Below are 7,714 nucleotides of genomic sequence, written 5' to 3'. Positions count from 1 at the left end.
AGTTAGTACATCATATTCTGTTGAAAACAGCGCGAAGACGGGACGAAGGCTAAGGAACAGCGCTGTGTTGTTTGTTATCCTTAGCCTTCATCCCGTTTTCGCGCTGTTTTCAACGTAACGATTTTACTCGAAGTCGATCCAGCCAACTGCAATTCGCACCGCTCAGTCGTGGTCTATTTTATTATATTAGCGGCGCATCACACACTCGGTATGATGCACCATCATGGACTTGCAGAGTGTATTATGCGCCGAGGTAGTCGGATCGGTGGCTACGATAATTTCGCGAGACAGATATTTTACTCGGAGCAGGTCGACAGTAATCGCCAAAATTCCCGTGTAACGCTGGTATTACACAAATCACTAATATTTATTGCAGACATTATGACACTAGTTTTTTCACATTGTTCGCTTTCACAAACAGGATGAATATTGCACACCCAGGTGCTGCAGATATCAGCATAAGCCCCATACTCTCGGATCGGTTGTTTCGATGTTTCCTGCAGTTCAGCTGTGGCTACTGCATGTTGTATCTACATGAGCAAGTCTGTAGTTAACAGAGCATCGTTTATACGCAAAGTATAGGGTGGGTGGGGTCACTTCCACTGTTCTGGCATTTTCCAGCATGGCATCCGTGTTTTCTAGGCCACATGCCATGAACACAAGCCAGTCTCAATAGGATTCACTACTCATGCATTTTATCTGAAAGGTACTACTCACTTCACACACACACACAAAAAAAAAACATTACGAATGTGCCTGGAGCTTGAATTTCATTTTAAACGGAAGGAAAGATAAGTGCAAAGAAACCGAACAGGGGTCATTAGTCAAGATCGACATCTCAGTTAGATCATTTCGATCATTAGTCTAGCATTGTGATTAGCTGAATATTGCCTGACAAAAATCAAGTGCAAGGCACCTTTGTGAATATGGGCTTTTGTTTTTAACCGCAATGAACTAACAGTTTAAGCGGCATGAGGCTTCCTTTGGTAAAAAAAAAAATCAATTTTGGGATTTCAAGATTAACCTGAACTTATCTTTCAGAAAATATATCACATTTGGGGTAGTCGCCGTTTCAAAAAGAATTTTAAGTCCTTTTCTTTTTGACACATTGACAGATAATGCTCGCGTACCCCTACGTTATTTCTCTGCGTTTTTCTCAAAGGAACATTTTTGTAGTTTCTGTACCTTTTTCTCGAGAACTAGTGGGCTTAGAAAACAAACATTTCCACGTGTACTAATGGCATTTACATAACTGGCACCAGTAGCCTATGCGCATTTGTATTTTTTAGTATAAAAAGATCAGTCATAAGTGGCAATTTTCATAATCAACAAACGTAAGAGAACATAACAAATCTAGTTTTTGTTGTACGCTCACAATTTTAGTTCAACTTCTGTAAAGCGTTATTAGCTACCTTTATGCAAAATTGCAATGGTCTGCAGTTAGCATGTCTTATTTAAAAAGTACATTAGAAGAAAAACAAACAAATAAAAAAAATACTAAAGAATTTCAAACCACTTAGCTTTAATGCAACCTGCGTCTGCCTCGCAAATTTTAGTCATAACTTTCATTACCACTGCTGTACAGCCAAGCTTTGAAACTCACTTTCGAAGTTTCACCCCACCTTAATAACTGAGAATATAATCTGAGTTTCACTATGAAAAATCCCACTGTTCCACAACTTAACCGTCAACTTATCAAACATAAGTAATGTTCAAAACACACAACGCACACATAAATGTAAACAAACGCTCAACAGAAGAGACACAATACAAATAGTCATAATACCAGTTCTTAAATCAGCAAAATAGAGTGAAAAATGTTAAACGGGCAGGGAAATACTCAAACAACTGCTTAATACAACATATTAGTGAAAAACCCGATCTGTACTTCAACAGAAAATGTGATACCACCCGACACAGCGGAACGAAGCATGTTTTCTGCCTGCCCTGATGCTTCTGCCGTTGCATCATTACTCTTGCAGTTCTCATTTAATCGTGCGTACACAAAGAACAGCGCAAACACGATAGCAGCAGCGCAGACGTCACCAAGACAATTCGGACACGAGGCACTAAAGCTGCGGACGCCAAACCGGCGCGCGGCCTACACCTTTGCGACAAGCGTCGCCGTCTGCCGGCGAAAGTTGGAAGGCATCACCGGCCTGCCACCTCCTCCCATAGGAAACCCCCTCCGCTCAGCACACTAGCCAGTTATATCTAGGCACTATACCATGGTGGTTGAAGCGCCGCTCCAAGGAGCCCGCGTAGACACTAGCGCCAGATTCCCCTCTAGGTATTAATTGTAAGAACTTCTATTGCGCACACATTCATCATTAGCTGGGGAAAAACGGTTTCTTGCATGCCATCTTTGCTGGGAGTACCTTCCAAGGTCAAATAAGCGCTGCTTCCTTTGATAGTGCTCACATCCAAGCTAGTTAAGAGGGGCATCATAACGAATTGCCTTAACTCAGGCTTAACTAAGTCGTGTGTTCATGGTTATGTCAGCCAGCTTTCACAATCAAATTGCCCGGCTCAAGGAAGCTAGCTATACCTCGATGGTGATTTCAAGTGTTTGTGAAGCGCTGCTGCCGAAAATTAAAACGACCAGAACGCAGCACTGCAGCAGAGAAGAAAACAAAGAACGTCATGTGATTCCATATATTCGCCGGGTGTTCCACAACATAAGAATAGCGTCCAAACACAACGTTGAAGTGGTGTTTTCTGCACCCTGTAAGCTCTCTAAATTACGTGCGATGACAAATAAAGATTCACGATGACAATGCACTACAAAGCACAAAACGCGCTAACACACGATGCGTTTGCAAACGTGGTTTACAAGATACCCGTTACCTGTGGACGCCAGTTTATAGGGTAGACCGGAAGGTGTTTTAATGAGAGAGCGAAGGAACACAATTTGAATGTGCGTAACAAAACGGGAAGCCTTTGGCAGAATATTGCAAACAGTGCGGATGTGTGCCCCACTTTTGAGAACACACAATTTTTAAAGAAGGCAAACGGCAAAACAGAACGTGAAATCGTGGAAGCGTTTTTTTATCAGGGAAGCAGGAGACAGTTGCATCAGCAAGCCATCTATTTTGCTCACTGACGCTGAGATTCATATCTGAAGGTTTCATATAAATCATTTTCTTTACCGTGTTTTTTTTGTTGGTCATCCTCTAACCTTCCATCGACTCACTCTCATCACTGTTATTGCGGTAAGTGAGCCTGCGCCTCGAAAATGGATTGTTGATTGTTTGTTGTTTTTTTTGTTTTTTTTTGTCGTTTTTTTTTCTGTTGATTGTTCATCCTTGTTGGAACTGGTTTTATTGCGGTTGTCACTTTTGTTCATTTTATCTGAGTGTGGAAGATGCGTGCGCACGGTGTAATTCATGTACACTGCTAGCTTTCAGTGAAAATGTAGTTTGCATACCTGATGCTTTTGATTTGCGGTTTGATTAGAATGGCGTGCTCGGCTTGATGCGCTGTAAAGACGAGCGGTAGGTGCAATGAAGATGTCAGTTGTAAGTTCAGCGCTCGTCCATCTACTGTGTTCCTGCGTCCTCGTCCTTTATTGCGCTGTTTTTCCCTAAGTATGTACCAACTCGCCCAAATCAAAGTCTTGCTCGAGCACACATTCAGTCATGCAGTGTCACCAGCATCGCCGTCAAAAGTGTCGACTAGTGTTGAAGACGACATAATTCCGTACGTGTAATGAAACGACTCACTCATTCCACTTTTTTGCGCTTCCAACAACACAATTTTAACGGCAGCTCACAACGGTTCCCTGACATGCTGAACTGACCAACACACGTCGAATCATGCTCTTTACTTTCGCCTGTCTTTTCTTGTGCTTTGTGTCTTGTCATTTAATGAAATCATTCAAAACGGCACGAAGTCAGGAATGAAGAGTCAGGGCCGTATTCTCAAACGATCGCAAAAGGCGACAATAGCAAAAGTATCGCCTTTGGTGCACGCTTATTGGCTATTGAGCAAACCGGAAAAGTGAGGGCGCCATCTAGTATTTCCGTCGACGTGACGGTGCTCTACGGCACTTCCAACAGTCTGGAATAAAAACACAACCTTATCAAGTCGGTTTGGTGGTGAAGACTAGCATTTCAGTGACGTAGACGGTAGCTTTCTGTAGCAGCACTGTCAAGGCTATGGCACCGAAGCACACACTTTCAGATGCGAAGCATCTCTTGCTCGGGGGTATGTCCCTCGGCGTCGGCCTGGTAGTCCGCACTCACACTACGCATGCGCAACTCTCCTCCTTCCCTCTCTCCAACAGCTGCGCGTTACTCTCTCCACTTCTCTACCAGCACCTGCTAGCGCTTCTCCTGCGTTCTCGCTTCTGCTCTCACGGCGCATACGCTAGTCTCCTCTCCTTCAAGTGGTAGAGCGCTGCGCGCGTTCAGTCCAGCGCTTGCTTCGGTTGACTCCTCTGAAATGCGGGCTCGACATGCCGAAATTCTCTCCTGCGCAGCGCCGCGATGAGCGCCAGCGCATGCGCGTCCCTCCCCCGCTCTCTCCTCTGCTACGCTGCCTCCCTCTCGCGCGCCTGTCGACCGCGTTCCCCGCTCGCCCTGTGAGAATTAACGACCAGGCTAGAGGGTAGACACGACGCGCGTGTGTTCCTCTTCGCGTTCCACGACGCGAGGTCGGCAGCATGCCCGAGGTCGGTAGCATGCCCAACGAACGCCAACGGAACGCGATCGTGCAAGTGCTCCGGCTTCGCATCGCCTCATGGTGCCCTTTACCGGGAGATGGTGTAATTTTTTTCTTCACGGCCTTCATAGCATTCTCGGAAAAGGTCCCTTGAGGCAAAATAACAAAAAAACCTCTTTATCAGCTACAACAGCATTCAAACTTCTGGAAACAAGACACCTCACGATATAAGCAATAGGATTCCTAACCTGATACTTGCCCCGATTTCGCGCACACATCTAGACACTCTGATACATATCGAACTTTTTCGTTGTATTTAACGGTCCTTAAGTGCAACAGTTCTCGCCAGGGCTGGCCTTTTCCGCCGGATCAATCTCCGGTGCGAAGCCATGCTTAGGTCAAGACGCAATACCTTTTTTGCTTGTTCAGGCAGGTCACATTCTGGTCCAAGCAGTATTAACTTCCCTTCGCTGCAGACGTCCCTTCATCCTTGTTGGTAGGCCCGGTTACACAGAGTTCAAAAGAAATTCCGTCAAACTGGTTGAGGGTGAGACACCACTCCCGATAGCCTTCCTGTTCCTTGGGTTCCCTCTAGTCCCACTAAACACCCGTAAACAGTCCTGGTAGTGACGCACTTGGCACCACCATTCTGACCGCAGTATGCGACACATCCTCCTTGAATGGCCCACAGAGGTAACCAAAGAAACCGCACAGCACTTGGACGTGCCGTTGGACAGAAGCCATACCAGATATGCCACTTAGCCACCTCCATAGGAATGTGCGGCCCCATGAAATCTTGTTACCTTGAACACTTTGTGAGAGTTGCAGGGTCGTAGCCAGGGGGGGGGGGGGTAATGGGGGTTCACCCCCCCCCCCCCAAATTTTTCAATTTTGCTTGCGTATATATCAACGCGCACATACAAACGCACGCACGAACATACCTAAAGTATGGTTGAACGCCCCCGAAAAAAGGTTTTCTGGCTACGCCCCTGGAAAGTGGCATTTGGTGATGTGGAGAAGACTCAGAAGAGAATAAAAGATGGCTTCGCTGAGTTCAGAGCGCACAGTGTCACACCAAGCAGAAACTGCACCATTTTTCTTCCAGTTTTATGTTGTCTCCTGTCAGGGTGCCCAGTATACAGTCTAATCTTGATCAACTTAATAAATGTATCAATGTAATATGGGCCCCTGTCCATCGAGGTTCGTCTGTCTGCCCCTCGGTGCCGCGTAGCGACTGCCCAGAATTTAGTGCTACAATGTCACAGAAAAGGATGCTATGTTAGAGGCGGAAGCCTTGAATGTCTACCATCTTGAACGAATAATAGCGCAACAAAAACGAGGACGAGAATAGAAAGAGACAGACTACAGTGCTGACTCGCAACTAAATTTTATTCCGAAAAGAAGCAGAATAAATAGCATCTGGAAAACCTTAAAAAAGAAACAACCATCGCGCATGCTTAATGTGACAAAACAAACAAAAGGCTATATGGCTGCTGAGACGTGGACGTGACGCAAGCTAACCCTGAGGTATATGATACTTCTGCATCTGACAGTGCTAACGAAGGCTGATTGATACAATTATCACCTTCCATGGACATGAAAAATGCCACCATGATCTCCCGTGAGCGCTGGTCTCTGTGGCAATGCAAGATTTCCGTTTTATCAAAACAAGGTTTACAAGCACTTCTTGGACAATGAATGGCCAAAGTGGAACCCGTTTTTGACGGCACAGGTTCCCATTCGTATGGGAATTCTACAAGCGTGAACGACTGGAGCCGGTGACGTTCTTCCTCGCGAGGTCTCGTGGTCGACGCATTCTCCGCTTTGTATGGTCCCACTTTCGCTGTATGTATTCAACTCCTCTCCTCTCTATTAGTTATTTCTTCTCCTGCATGAGCAGACTACGCCATACCTCTGGCTTTTCCAGGTAATGGCAAGAGTCCAACTGACGACACCCCGAGAAAAAACTAAGTTAATATGGTGTGAAGGCATCTGTGTATACACATGGGCATGCTTGTCCAAAGGGACGTCCTCCAGTTGCTCGGCGCTGCCAACGGGACAAGTCATTACTTGTCCCGTTGACTGCCATGCTTTAAGGCATGGCTGGCGCTAAGAGTTCCAAGGTGTTCATGAGAAAAAAATAACTATCGCAACTTCATGACATCACCATCTACGAAAAAGAGCTAAGCTTGCGAACCAGCTTTACTTCTACATGGCTACTACCACTCGAAAAAAGTACTATTGCGGAATTCTGATGGGCCATATCTTCTGCAACAGGGCCATCATCCTGTATCGAGGGCGATGCAGAAATCTGAGGGGATCCAGACAGGGTGTTCTTGCTGCCTACATTGCAGTGAAGCATTTCAGGCATTTCCTTGAAGGGCAGCAATTTATTATTAAATGTAAGGAAATCCGAGTTCGTGATGCACGTCACATAGGCTTAGTCAAGTGTACTATCTCTTTCCACGTGTTTTGTGAACTTATATTTTATGTCTACGCATGAATAATAAAAACCAGTTGAAGTTTGCGCTAGTCCTGCTAATACTGTGTCCTAGTACTTTGTAACGTCTCCCTACCGTAAGCGCATCACCAAGCCAAGCTAAAGGTAAAGCATTTCTTAGCGAGCCCAAGGCACTTTGAGCGTGTCCGTCCGTCCGTCCCATCCTTCCTTTCCCCTAGCAGCTCGGAACTCGGAAACAAAACCAAAACTGCTAATTCTTCGGGGAGTATTCCTTCAAAGATCCTACAGCGATCCACACCACTATTGTGGCAATTTTTGCAGAGCTGGGACCCTATTTCTTTGGTGTATACCAATCTCTCTTCTCACCGTTCCTGAACAGACATTGTTAAATTAAATGCGAGAGCGTCAAGAAAACCCGACATTGGCAGTGTTGACCCGATGAATGCAAAAAATAAGCATATAGTCTAATAATTTGTATTCCTATGATTCAGCAATCTATATTGAAGCGTTTCTCGACCCTCGAGCAAACGCTAATGAAAGGCAAAGTTCAATTTGTTTCGATAATACTGACGTATGCTGTAACGTGATGTG

Source organism: Rhipicephalus sanguineus, chromosome 6 (assembly GCF_013339695.2).
Source record: "Rhipicephalus sanguineus isolate Rsan-2018 chromosome 6, BIME_Rsan_1.4, whole genome shotgun sequence".
Classification (NCBI taxonomy): domain Eukaryota; kingdom Metazoa; phylum Arthropoda; class Arachnida; order Ixodida; family Ixodidae; genus Rhipicephalus; species Rhipicephalus sanguineus.
The sequence above is the reverse complement of the archived record's forward strand: the minus strand, read 5'-3'. Positions refer to the sequence as shown.